This window comes from Siniperca chuatsi, linkage group LG12, assembly GCF_020085105.1.
Source record: "Siniperca chuatsi isolate FFG_IHB_CAS linkage group LG12, ASM2008510v1, whole genome shotgun sequence".
Classification (NCBI taxonomy): domain Eukaryota; kingdom Metazoa; phylum Chordata; class Actinopteri; order Centrarchiformes; family Sinipercidae; genus Siniperca; species Siniperca chuatsi.
The window spans coordinates 2,096,829-2,111,292 of NC_058053.1; the positions used below are offsets into that span (position 1 = coordinate 2,096,829).

General features: G+C 40.6%; 1 long non-coding RNA gene across 1 annotated transcript; it reads right to left on the reverse strand.

Annotated features, from left to right (window-relative positions):
* Positions 1-1,610: 1,610 nt before the first annotated feature.
* Positions 1,611-2,165, reverse strand: LOC122885731. Its single transcript, XR_006380179.1, has 2 exons — positions 1,955-2,165; positions 1,611-1,865 (listed from the first exon to the last, which is right to left on the reverse strand). It is a non-coding gene; the product is annotated as an uncharacterized LOC122885731 (long non-coding RNA).
* Between the last annotated feature and the right edge of the window lie 12,299 nt (positions 2,166-14,464).

The following is a 14,464-nucleotide window of genomic DNA, read 5'->3' on the forward strand; positions in this document are numbered from 1 at the left end:
TGTCATTTGAAGCTAATTGCATGGTTTAGCCCAGCTCTGGCAATTATAGCTCCCCTCCTTTGCATAAGCGCGATAGTTTTCAGGGGTCTAGTGGTTAAAGAAGATGGGGCTGCCGCTTTCCTCACACAGTTCAATTCAGTGTTTTACTTACCTTGTGAATGCCGATGTCTTATAAAAGAAACAGAACAAGGAGCTCTAGGGAAGAGTTACCTTGAAGGCTACTGATACTTAACATAGAAAACAAAGCAGTTTTCCTTGATGGGTTGATAGTCTTAATCCTATAAATGATTATAGCAGCTAGAGTGGCAGAAAGCTGGTATTGTGTCATGGCTATATACAAATAGGACATTAATCTCCTCCAGTGTTATTTTAATCACGAGGCCAAGTGAGGGTGAAGACGGGAGTATTTGTTTTTTTTCTCTCCTTCTTTCACCTCATCTTACATTCTTACATGGGGACGTTTGGCATGTGAACACACTCCTAGTGACACAAAGACACACACACGTAACCGTGCACACAGGGGAGCATCAGCAAAGATGGAGCCTTTGGGGTCAGGGCTGTCTGGTGAAAAAGGTCAAGTGTCTGGTCTGTCTGTTTTTCGCCAGACGTGTGCAATGTTGAATACAAACTTTGTGGATGTGTGTGTGTGTGTGTGTGTGTGTGTGTGTGTGTGTATGCGCTTTCCTTTTTGTGAAACTTGCTCGCACACACACACACACACACACACACCAATACTTGCATACAAACAGAGTAGCAGGGCTAAAGCGCCAGAGGTGTTTGCCAGAAGGCGCCTCAGATAATTTCACAATCTAAACAGAACCCAAGAATCGCTGACAGACCATGAGCATGCACACCAGAGCAAAGTCGGCAAACACGGGCACCTCCCTTGTGGCTGGAAACTGTTGGAAGCAGTCTAAGGGCGCGTGGTTTGAAGCCCACTCAAACAAGACTAAAGCTAATGAGTTCTTCGTTGGATAAACCAGAGCCTGATTGGGGCTGTTGTTGTAGTCAGAGAGCCAAATGTAGAGGGATTAGAAGGGAATGTACTGACGATGAGGGTAGATGGTTGATGTGGAGGAAATGTTTTAGGAACAGATTAGCCAAAGGTAGTAGAAATGTTTGGGGCGCAAAGTGGCATGGCATCTATCATATTTCCTGTTTGATTCAGAGTGTTTTTTGTAATGTAGTCTGAGTTTGCTCACAGGTACACAAAGGCAGCACTATACTGTACACACGCTGCACACATGCAGGTGTGTATATCATGTGTTTATGCATACACACATACAGCTGCACATACAGAGAGACACATTTAGTACCAACCCACAGATTATGCATAAACTGTTGCCACCTGTCTATTTATTGTTTTCTCTTTTATTCTGTATGACCTCCTGCTAGGTTTTTGAATAATGGCAACACGGTTAGATTTATTATCACAAAAAGGGGTTATACACTGTGTTTGCTGCCATTATAGATTAGTACAAATGTGGGTGTGTCAACTACTCACAGCCATATGAATATTTGTTTTCCTTTTGTTATAACAAGAAGCTTTTAACGTTTTGTTATGTGGAACGAACTTGGCACCCAAAAGCAGGACACACGGACAGAGCTGATCAAGGTCTGAACAGTTTTATTGTGTGGATAGATCAGGAGATCGCGGCGTGTCTGGCGAAGTGCGTTGTAGTACGGAGAGTTCGACCGGACTGGACGGAGGCTGGAGAGTGGTGCGTTGAGCGGAGACCAGGGAAGCGGGTTCTGGACTGGCTGGCGTGGTTGAAGGCTGGGCTGATCGGGTGAAGACACGCTGAGACTGAGACTAGAGTCCGATGGCCGTGGCACAAGGAAGTGATCACCGGCAGCACAGAGGTCTACAACGGAGACAGACAATGTTACCATAAGGTAAGTACAGACAAACTTCAAAAGGTTTCTTACTTGAGCCGTTACGTATAGCGCGTACTGGGTACGAAGACGATCTGGCGCTGGAAGTGTGGATGAGCCCGGTAGATAACTGTGGTGGTTGATGATGATGATGATGATCAGGTGTGCCGGTAATCAATAGCAGCCGGGAGATCTGGAAACCAGCCCAGAACCCAGACACACACACACACACAAACAAGACGGACAGGGGACCGCCAGGAAACACAGGGGAAGGCAGATACAGAAGAGGACAAAAGGATCGGGGGCATAGTGGCTAACTATGACACGTTTTAGCATTTGAGTTTTTCACACCATGTGTTTGGAATAGGCAACATTTAGTTTGTACATGGAAATAATGTCAGTGTATAGAGTGTACGGTAGGGTGAAAGTGAAAGAGTCATATTCACATGTGTGGTCATATGGACTCCATAAGCATACTCTAACAGATAAGTAGATACACAGACTACAGTTCAGGTTCGTTAGCATTTCATCAAATCTGTATCAAGTATCAAATCAGTTTATCAAATGAGAATCCTTTCAAATCCCTTATCAAATCTAAATTGGTTCATGTTTGCAAGTAACTGAAGTTATAAATAAGTAAAGCTCTAAGATCTTTAATCAGCCTCTGTTGGCTAAGAAGGTAGAAAGACTGCAGGTTTGAGTGGTAGCCTAATTAATGTTTAAAACCTGTAAGTTGAAAATGAGATGCGCAGAATAAGATGCAAAATGTTGATTAAATATATCTGACACATTAAAATAACAGGTGTAGTTCTACTAACTTTGCACACCTTACTTTTCATGAGCTACTTGCTCAAAAAAGAGGAGGGCCTGATTCAGAACTATTAACTTGATCTGCTTAAAACGTTAATAAGAAAAGCATAAAAGATAAACTGGGAAATTGTACTGAAATTGATTGAGTGATGTGATTAGCTGACTCTCACCACTCTGTTGGTCTGTTGAACTGCTAAAACCACAAAATCTTTGGCTGAGTACAAACACCGACTTGCAGAGAGCACAGTAACTAGACAGGAGCCAAACGTTTAATTTTTCCATAACATAATTAACATTAATTAGCTTATTTAGAATCCTGCTACTTGAATGTTTTCTACAGGCCTCTTTGCTGAGAAACAAATATGTGTATTGTTACCCAACCAGGAACTGTATCCAAAACTGAAACCTATCCCAAATCCAGAGACTGCATTTGAGTATGCACACATACATGTAGAGACACAATATGCTATGGTCATAACTTACATATGGTCAAATAAAATACCCACGCAAATACATATATGGGAACAGTCACATAGCATGCACACATACAGTATATTTATAGACATAGTACGTAAACTGCACACACACACACACACACACACACACACACATATATATATATATATATATATATATATATATATATATGCACACACATATGCACAGATAAACAAACCTCACAAACAAGCTCTGCTCACTGTGTCCCTTGATCCTTGTGTGTTTTTTTTTCTGTTCATATAGCTATAGTTTGGTAAGTCCTATAAGCTGTCCACCATATATATCACAGTAAAAATGCATATAAATTTAATCCATGGGAGGCAATAGGATTTGGCCAAAAGTTTAACTCATCCCATTGCGTGTATTTCTTACAGTGAAAAAACGAGACAAGATCAGCCGAAAATGTAAAGTGGGGATGGCCAATGGCCCCTTCCCTACTTCCTACCCCCCCGGCTTCCAGCACCCTTGCTCGAACCACACCCATCTTTGAACTCGGCCTTCTGTAAAGTTTAGCGACTGCAAATTGTGATGCTATTGCGTTAACAAAATCTGTCCACAGACAGACAGACAGACATACACCTGGCAAAGTACTCAAAACCGCTTCTGTTAGTTCCCGCTACAGTAGGTGTCTCCAGGACCACATTTTGCCATGATGACACACACACACACACACACACACACACACACACACAGACTAACAAGGTAAAAACAATAGCAGCCATGCTGTCGGTGAATATGTCCAGTTTGCTGTCACACTTGATGATATAGGACATATACTGTACATTTTGCAGCTCTATATATCAGTTATAAAATATCAGCATGTCATATAACAAATTAATAGGAATTCACCAACTTGCTTGCATGAACGTGGGAGCCATTTTTGAGATAAACTCATTTTTTTCTCTGTTGTTTGTAATTTAAAATACCTCCATACAGCTCTGTGCTCCTCATCATATGGGTGGGCAGTACCACAAATTTCAGTCTGATACCAAGTAATACCAGGGTCAAAATACCGATATTATACGATATTGATACGAATATCGGTGATTCTGGCCCTGGCTAAAATGCTACCGGCTAATGTACTACTACTAGCCGGTAGTACATTATCCAGGGCCACATGACTAATGTACCACCATGTAAAGGAGAGCAATGTGTCATGATTTATGAAGTGAACACATCATTAGCAGCCTACTTTTGCGCCCAGAATGTGATCTAACGTGAGACTGATCCAGCAGCACTGATAGTAGCAAGACTTAGTATTGGTAGTATTGATACTTTAGGTATCGATTCTGTCACCCCTACCTCATAAGGTAATCGGTTCTTCTTTGCTGTGTGCTGTCCTGGTGAGGCTACTGCTTTTATACACAATCACTAATTCTCTTTCCAGTGTTTATTTGCTAACAACAGGCTGATGCCGATGCTAAGTAAGTGACTGGATCAGATTGGCACATTAATATTAACTCACACTTACTGTAGCTGAACTTCAAAGCAGTTTACAGTGCAGTAGAATCTTAAAACTACATTTGACAACTTCATACACTGGCAGTCCCAGAAGCCAGGAAGCCTTTTAAATGTCAGCACTTAAGAATGACTTCAAGTGCCTTTTTCCCTTTCTGTGCTGCTTTACTGAAGCCACAACAAGAAAAGAGGCAGCTGCAAATTAGAAATAATTTTAGCAGCCATTTATTTAGACAAGTAATTCTATAAAGCTATCCTATAAAAAGAATGGGAAATTGAATATGAAAGAATCATACTAGTGACTGATTACTTACCTCAAGTAGGTTTCATGTCATATGGAAATTTATGAAATCTAGTGGCTGCCATCTCCAAAAACAATGTGACATTGTCCTCAAGAAACCTACTTAATAATCTGTCTTTAAATGGATGGTTGTTTTAAATCTTGGACTTTTAATAAGAACCTGTTAAGTTTTGATTGCTGTCTCTTCTTCTTTGGATGTACAAAAGTTCAAAGGACAACAGATTTCCATTTGGGTAAAAGGCATTAATAGGTTTTCAAACAGAGAAAACTGAACCTGCTTACTGGTGATGAATACAAAAATCACACCCAGTGCAGTTGTTAAGTCTGTGGGCACAAACATTGGTTACAAGTAATCTGTATTAAGGATTCAGCAGAGTCACCTTTGCCCCAAAATGATTTTGAAGCTTAAAAGCTGCAAAGTTAAGGCCGTAAGAGTTGCTGTCTTTATAAAACCAACAGCAGTCCCTGTGATCATACTTATGCATTCATTGTGGGAGTGCTCTGATGCTATTTCCAACACAATCAAAAACACTACCCTCTGGCAGACTGGCAAGTTATGCATCAAACACAGTGTTGTAGGGAAAATAATTGAGCCAGCAGGGATCAGCCGGCAGGGTAATGGGGTGGAGTGTGGTTGGTCATGTAGTTGGAGATGCTGAAGTAGTAATGCACACTGATACATACTGCCTATGAATAAATTATATTGGATAAAGCGATTACCATTGCATTATCCATCCAGTTCTCATCTCTATAAACCTAATTTGCTGTGGGGGTTTGGTGGTTTGCTAATGTGGTGCCAACCTAAATACAGATGTACAGTGTGCCCTCATGTTTGGTGGGAACACTATTATAGAACCATCTTAAACCAAGTTACGTCTCATTGAGTTTTAGCTGATTGATGCTGTTCAGCCAACTGAGTCAGCACTCAGAAATTGCACAGCTTCAAGTTTAGACGGGTGGGATGAATGACGACTGTGGGGACGCGCCTGACAAGCAGCAGGAGGGAAGCAATGAGGTTCATCCTGCATCCTCAAAGCTCTTTAAATACTAAGTTAACCCTAAATCCACATAGTATAGTATAGTTAGTAAATGTCTAGTCACTATTAAATTAATTCTGGTCCCAGTCAATAGGGTTCATTGCATAGCAGTTCTTTGCCTTTTTTTCCAGAGAAGATTGAGTAATTCTGTCCACAAGAGGTGTTCAGTACATGTGTGAATAAATCTCTAAAATGTAATCTTTAAGCTGAAACTGACTATACTGAATCATCTTCACTGACCGAATCAGTAGCTGGAGCTCCCCTCGCTGGTGACTGACAGCACCGTTGTCCCCTCTGCTCTGATACAGAGTATGTTACTTCCTGGTTAAAAGCTTACTGAAAAACCACGAAAACCACTGAAACAATCACAATGTGATAACACTATGAACTATTAAAGGGGAACTCCGACGATTTTACACATCAAAGTCTGTTCACCAGTCTTGGGGAGTATTACTATATATTTGAAAATAAAGTTGTATAAAGCCTTTTGTGGCTCCAGAGGGAGCTGTGTAAAATCTGATAAGCTGCCTCAGTTGAGTCAGTGTCGGTTGGGACTGAAGACTACAAGTATGAAAATGAAAAAAAGCTGGAGGTGTGGAGTTAGAAAGAGGAAGACCTCTGTAACCCACTTCTCATCTCTGCATGATTCTAGAGGCTAGAGGCTACATTAACCACTACTAGCATAACACACCCGAATCTCCAGCCAAACTGTCTGCACTCAACATGCATTATGGGTAACGTAGCTGCCAGGTTTTGACAAGGAAGAAGAATGCATCAATTTTTATCATTTTTAAAAAACTATCCGTCGTAAGTCCAACAATGTTATAGAAGTGCAATGCTAAATCAGAGGAGAACTCTTTTAACCTTATAAACAGTGCTAGCAGGGTCCAAAATTAGCACCTGCCACTCACCAAATGCGAGTACAAATGTACGTTGGCAAATAAAATAAATGAGGTCAGTCGCCATTGGCAGGTTGCTGAAATAGGCCTACTTCACTACAACACAAAAAGTGATTGACCACGTTTTGTTTTGCATCGACTCTGCACACTGGTGGCGCCATGCAACATATGCCTATCAATAATTGTCTCACAATTCTTTGATTGACCCTCGCTGTCCACCATCGCTACGGTTACGCTTACTTCATCTAGCTAGCTACCCAGCATTACCAGTACCGGTGGTACAGGTAGCCAGATGGTCTCCCTGCAGCCTGTTCCTCAGGTCAGTTTTTACCTGTAAATTCAGAATTTGCCAGAATTTGATTGGATATTTGCTACTAAAGTTTCTACCCTGGGACCACCCCCAATATGCCCACAAGCGGGGAAATTTTGACAGCGAATTGATTTAACATTATGGCAAACTCATTGCTTTCGTGTGTGTGAGTTGGCACAGTGTGGAATTTAAAAGAGGGTACCCCCCTTTGATAAAGAGGAGTGGCCTACCTTTGAGCTTTGAACGACCAATAATAACAGACTGCTAAACACTGGCAATGTCTGGGAGTGTTCCATTTATAATTGTCACTCTTCCCCAACTCTGGATGCTTGAAGTAGAGATAGCGAGTTTATTGTGTTTGGGGAGATTTTTATATAGCAGCGGCGCTGCGCTGCTGTTGAATGCATATAGGGGAAACACTGAATGTTCTGTCAAACCTTTAAGGGGTGGGGTTAAAGTGTCAGTGGTCGTAGGGGAGCTGCAGGAGGGGGGTTGGGAATGCTCTGGATATAAATGCAAACTTTACAGCCGTCAAAGTGACATCAGTACTGGCAGACATTTTCAGTGCTCACCCTTGAAAACCCTGTCTCCTTTTCATAACACACCATACTTATATTGCACTATCTGGAAAATAATGAAGAAATTCATTAGTTGAATTGACTGTCTAAAGATATCTCTAAGACTACAGTAATTTTTTTATTAAATTTGGTGGACAGAAAAGCCTCGAGCCATGGAACAATTGTATTGGAATTTGGAAGTGATCCGGATCAGGGATTTCCATTATTAAATGATAATTGCTGTTTTGTTTTAGGCATAACTTTATTAACAGAGATGGAGACTTGATTCCAAATCCTCTGGGTCTGTTTGCAGAGTCAGAAATATCTATTAAAACACAAAATTATAGTGGTGGAGATGTGTTTTTAGATGTAACAGCATTGTAAGAGAGAACTGATGGCGGTTTGCGCACACCCTCTTGTTCATTGTTCAAAATATGTTAAAGCTCACAATTTCATAGAGCATTTCACAGTGTATAGCTTTAACACTGAGGCACTGCCTGGAATAAACTGTACATCAAGCATAGACCTGAATCAATTATTTTATTCCTCAGCTTTACTATTTCTCTTTCTTCAAACATCCTCTCTCCCAATGGCCCCAGCCAACCCCTCTCTGTCTGGGGCAGTAACCAGCCAGCAGGAATGACCTTCAGGCTGTCCAGCAATTTAAAATTCAGCTCCAGGTTTTGTGTTGAACCGCTGGATTCCTTTCTTAGACCCCCTCGACCCATCATTATCTGCCTGGGATTGAGTGGCGATCACTCCTTCATATCCCTTGGATCATCGTAGCCCCCTCCACCCCCTACCCTCAGAGATACAACAGCCAACCTCTTGTCATCCACTGTAAAATATTGATGGTGTGAGCCAAAGGCATACAAGTCAGGGACCCTCTGCAATCCATCTGTAGTTTATGGCATCATTGGGATTCAATGAATTTACTTTAATGTTAATATTTTAAAATGCATGATTTGGTGAATTGCTATAGTAGCGTATTCCAAGTGTTTAGTTTGGCTACCGAGTCATATTCCGTCATAACAATGTCATCTAAATATGTAGTTAATGATGAGTTATCATTTGTCATGTTATATGGGTTGGCCAAGTGGTTGGACAGATTGTCCCTGAAGTAAAGTTACATTTCATAGTTTTATTTTTATTTTTCATATCTGTTATGATAACATTTCACAGACCACTGCTCAGATATGTGGACAAGGTTACTCCAGAAATGGCTTTACAATAAAGTTTAGGAGGCAGACACATAAGCAATCAGATTTTAATCAAGTCCACAATTAACCATAACCAATTATGCAGACCACTTATCTGGAAAAGAAACTAAAGGCACAAGGCAACTTATAACCCAAAATCTATTTTGTTAATACCCTTTGCATCTTGCTGAGAAAATGTCTGGTTCAACACTGACTAAAAACTGGAGCTTTGAGTGTACTTACAGTACTATAGTTTTGCACACTCATAGTTTTAGATTAATTCACCTGCTTTTCAATTCAAAACAAGGGGTTTAGATTAGTGGCTGCCAATCTGAGGGAAGGGATGACAATTATCCAAGGTAGGATAATAAACTCAAATCTGTTACGTAAAGTTCTGTTTTCTTTAATCTTTGCTTTTTTCTTGTTATATAATGTTAATTCCTCAGGTCTCCAGACATTAATTTATATTAAGGAGTCAAAAGAAAATTACAAAAAAGGTTGGGAACAACTGGTTTAGATCACTGGGTAAAACAATAGATTTGTTTACAGCGTGTCTGGTTGTCTGGTTGGCTCCACAGATCTCAGTTTATTAAATGAGTAAATAAAGTGTTGACATAATCAACAGAAATAGTAGACAAAGTAGGAAAACAAGACTGAGGTTGTTAAAAGACAAATTTGAACCTGGTTATTAATGACATGCCGGGGAGTGAGACTCACTCTCAGTTCAGGCGTATATAGAGTGGGCAACTGATGTAGGATGATCAGGGAGAGCAGATGGGGTGCTATTAGCAGAGGAAACCTGTTGCAGTTTTTTAAAAATAAATTTCAATGTGTTTACTTAACAATTATACTGTATATAGTGATATCAGTTTTTGTAAGCGATGATGAGACTATAACCATACAACAACAGAACTATGAATTTGACACCACTCCAAACTCCACTCAGTCAGCCTTATGTGGAATGCATTATTATGTAAATACAGAATATGTCCAGTGTTGTAATTTGGTGTCTATGCTCTGACCCTGTCACTCTCCACAAGGAAGCACCAAGCTCAGCCTAGCAGTGACTGGGGAGTAGTTACTTTCTCTTTATAGGAAACATAGACTCACAGCCTACAGGTGGATCCTGGGGAGGAGGAGGTCTTTCAGGTGAGCGGTATGGCAGTAGGCATGGCAAAAGCGTAGTCAGAGTTCAAGTACTTAGTGTGGAGGGGCTGCTCATGCCCTTTCTTACTGTGGTCTTGGTTTGGATGTTGAGTGTGTGTGTTTGAAGAATATACAGTATATGGATGGTATGAGGGGACTGCCAGCAGTCAAATCCAGTGTCTGGTTAGATTAATACCAACTCCAGCTGGGGCATTCTCGAGCCTCGTATGAAAAAAATCCTTCAGTTATGCTTGCTTGTTTTGGTGTGACTGTACTTTTATGCCCTTATCTAATTATTATCTTATTCCTTAGATAGTGTGTTTTTTGGATGAAAGAATACATGCATCTGTGATATTAAGGAGTAGTGGTCCTTTTTTAACTAAAGTTGATTCTAACATCTTTACTTTCTAAATTATATGGATATTGATTTATGATTAATTGGCACTTTTGGCCTTAATTTACTTTTTTTCTCCTGAACCTCCCTGCTACCACTCCACCACTGACTATGCACATGCTCATTAAGTTTGTCTGGATTAAAGTATCAGCTAAATTTGTAAAATTTACAAGTATTTAGATATTATTTGGTTTGAAAAGACCTTACATGGTGTTATAAATCGCTACATTTTTGCATGTACCTCCTATAGTCAAGTCATTACAATTGACCTGAAATAGGAAAATTGCACACCTACTTGGGTTTGGTTTGGCCTCAGATGTTACAAGGCTTATCAGATGACACAGATATATTAAATTTATCCACAGAGTAAGTCATAAATGCAGCATTAATATTTACAAGTCAAATATGCTCGACAAACCCAGCCCTTGGTTGTTCTGCGTCATTTAAACTGTATTTCACTAACTTCATGGAGCAAAAATCCCACTCTGTGTTTGGCACCGAATGGCCGTCCAGCTGTTCTCATTTCAGCATCTGTAACTGCCTTTGGCATTACTGGTTGAGTCACATCCCTCAGTTCCCATTGCACAGAAATAATTAATATTAAGAAAGAGCATGTGAGTTAACACTATGAAGGGATGACTATGCAAGTGGGCCACATCCAGCTGTGGTTATTCTCTGATGTGTCTTGTAAATTCAGTCTCATGTCAGTGCTATCCCATAATTTCTTCCTGCTTCCTTCACTATATAGAATCCCCTTTGCAGTCAACCATTGCGTTGGTTGCTCCGGGAGTTACTGGGGGTGATTAGCCGATAGAGCCTTGAGTTACTTTGAATCTGTTCTCTCACTTTCCGTCTGTGGAGACCATTACACATTCTTTACCTCTGAAACACGCAATTACACACTCTTGTTTACTTCGTTTTATTCTTCATTATGATTCTCTTGTCGATGACGCCCTGCATTCATTGAACTCCCCATTCATCAATAATAACTCTCTCCATCCATTAAGACTTTACCTCCCAGAGTCAGAGTTCAGTGGAGTGCTTGGTTTTACCACATTCAAATCCCACTGCAAGTGTATAAAGATCACAGGCTGTGTGTATCAGATAGGGCTGGAGGAAGGTGATTATTAATATAAATGACTAGACAAGGTTTTACACACAGGTGAACACACACATGATTAGGCACACGTACAGCTGTACCAATGGGCATGTAAAAAAAATGCATGTGCATATGGTTACAACCCCTCCCCTTTCTGCCCGCCATGGTTATGCTACAAGCCATCGTACTCGGAACTCGGAAGAAAACGACCTCTGACACGGAAAAGTGCAATGGAACGATCAGTCAGAATTCCAAGTCAGAAACTTGGACAAGATCTGTCTAGCCCAAGTTTGCCGACATAAACACACCTGATGTCGCAGAATATGGCGGCGCACACAGTAAGCAGAATGACCTTTTCATGAAATTTCTACTATATGTATTGTTTGTGTTGTGAAACGTGCTCTAACAACTTTGTAGTTGCCATTTCCATTGCCATTCAGTGGATTTGTGCTTGATAGACATCTGTGCGAGCATGCGGTACTAGCCTGCCATCTCTCGTCTCGCCCCCTGAAGTGGGATTTCCGACTGGGAAAGTCAGAAAACACTCACCAACCTCAAAATTCAAGATGGTTGCTCCGCTCATCAACAGTAAGTGAAAGCTGTAGTAATATACTGTTTATTAGCGCTTCTGTCTTTTGTGTCTCATTAAATCAGTCATACACTACTTGCTACTGTGTTTCTGTGCGCAAAATACCATGTAATGCGTTGTTATCAGCTAGTCTTGCTATCAATGGCTAGAGGCGTCCATCTTGGTTTTCCGACTTGTTGTACTGGAACGCAGTCAACTTGGGTGTGACGTCATTCCTGGTTCCGACTTCAGAGGTAAATGGAACGCAGCATAACTACCAACCTGGTCTCATTGTCTTGCCCTCCTAGGATCCACACTGCCCAGTTTTTGGCTTGGTTAAATTTTTTGCTGCCTGCAACACTTGCACATACACATTCCTCATTCATCTATACATTCCACTACTGATGTAATTACTTCCCACACCTCATTCTTAGGCTATTTATCTGGTGTGACTACAAGGTTAGCACTAGGGATAACCTTGTAGTCACACCTTGGAAGTTGAAATAAGGAGCGTTTTTCCTGTTCTTCCCATTCTGCCGACATTACATTAATGTAGCACTGAACAGTTTTTTGGCTACAAGACACACATAACTCCTCAACAAGCTGAACATCACATTAAGGCCTTATAAAGTTGATATGGCTAATATTTTAGCATTTTACATCTGCCAGTCTGGTGACTTGACAAATGGCTGTACAATATTCACTCTCCTTTCAGCACTGGTTTTGTTTTTCACAAACTATGAGAGGGTATTTAAGCTAGTTGCTAACTTTGTCAGTGTGCCATTTTGGTGCTGGGCAGGTAGCGTAAAGTTGTTATCATAGCTTTTTCGCTGAAAACAGCTGCCTGCTGTGTATGGAAACAGGCTTAATGAGAGCAGTGAGACTGAAACAAAACAGTGAAGTTGCAGGTCATAAAACCAAAATAATGAGCTGAAAGACACTAAAATGCTCTGTAGAGTGGAGGGGAACTACAGAGTTGGCTGATAACTCTGTGAATCCATCATGAAGCGACACCTATTCACATTACACATAGTAATTTGAGCTATTGTTCATATACAATTACTGATTAGTGCAGCTTTAATGCCAAATGGAGGAAACTAGGGAGCCACGCTGAACGAATAATCAGGATAACAAACCATCTGAAGTAATGTGTGAAAGCATTTTGGATCCAACACCATACATGGAAAAATCAAGGTTAAAGATCACTGTGAAAATGCCACTGCCTTATAGTAACTTTACCACATCAACAAATATGAAGCCAATTGTTATGTAGCTTGCCACTCAAGTGAGGCAGTGCAGGCACCTTGAATGAACAGAATGTCAACTTACTGTATGTCAGTGTTGTTAAGGATTAGGCTACGTGAGTTGCATTTGAGCGAATTCTAATAGTTAATGATTAAATTATATTATCATCTTTAGTTATTTTATTTCTACTAAAAATCATTTTTGTAATTCATTTACTGTTGAATTGTGACCCATCTCTTTTAAACATAAACAAAACTAAGCCCTATCCTTTATTAAAATTGCTTTGCCCTTCTGTCCTCTCCCATTCCAACAAGGATGAAGATAAATGTATTATTCTGATGGCATAATGGTGTTTACAGTAGGAGAACAAGTGCTGGCTATATTTGTCATTTATTTTTGATGTGGCTCTGTTTCATTTTCAGTTTTCTCATTATGCCAGGCAATGAGAGCCCCCAGGAGAGTTCTGTTCTTTTCTCTGTTTAACACTTGTTTCAGTAAAAGAAAGAGATTGTGAGAAAATAGGAGGAAAAGGAGAGCACGAATTTGCCAGTAAGGAGAATGTTTCTACCCACAACCTGTCATCAATATCAGAACCAACAGGTAAGCCCTCTACCCACTTAAATCTCAAAATGAAGGTTGGTGGGAGAGAGAGGCTGTGGAGCTTCTGCTGTGGAGGGAGAAAAAATACTATACGCTAAATACAGAGAAAAAATAAAGAGAAAATAAGAAATGAGGGAACTTTATTCATGGCAGTGGTGTCGTCAAGCCCAACAGGCTACAATTTTGGTCACTCTGGAAAACAATGCAACCAGCTAATTAAACACCTACAAAGTAAAGCCACTTGGGTAGTTCCATTCATGTGGGCCAGACATCCATCATCATACTTTGGTTCGCCACACGCTGTCTTTGACATGGGACCAGGGTTTACAGTCACAACTCACCTCACCGCTGTCACTTCAAAAGTTATGGCTGAGTGGGTTGTACTTTGGACTGCGTTCTAAATAGACTGTGTGTGTGTTCATATCTCCGTGGCTCTCACATCACATAGCCTCCTTTGATCAAAGTGAG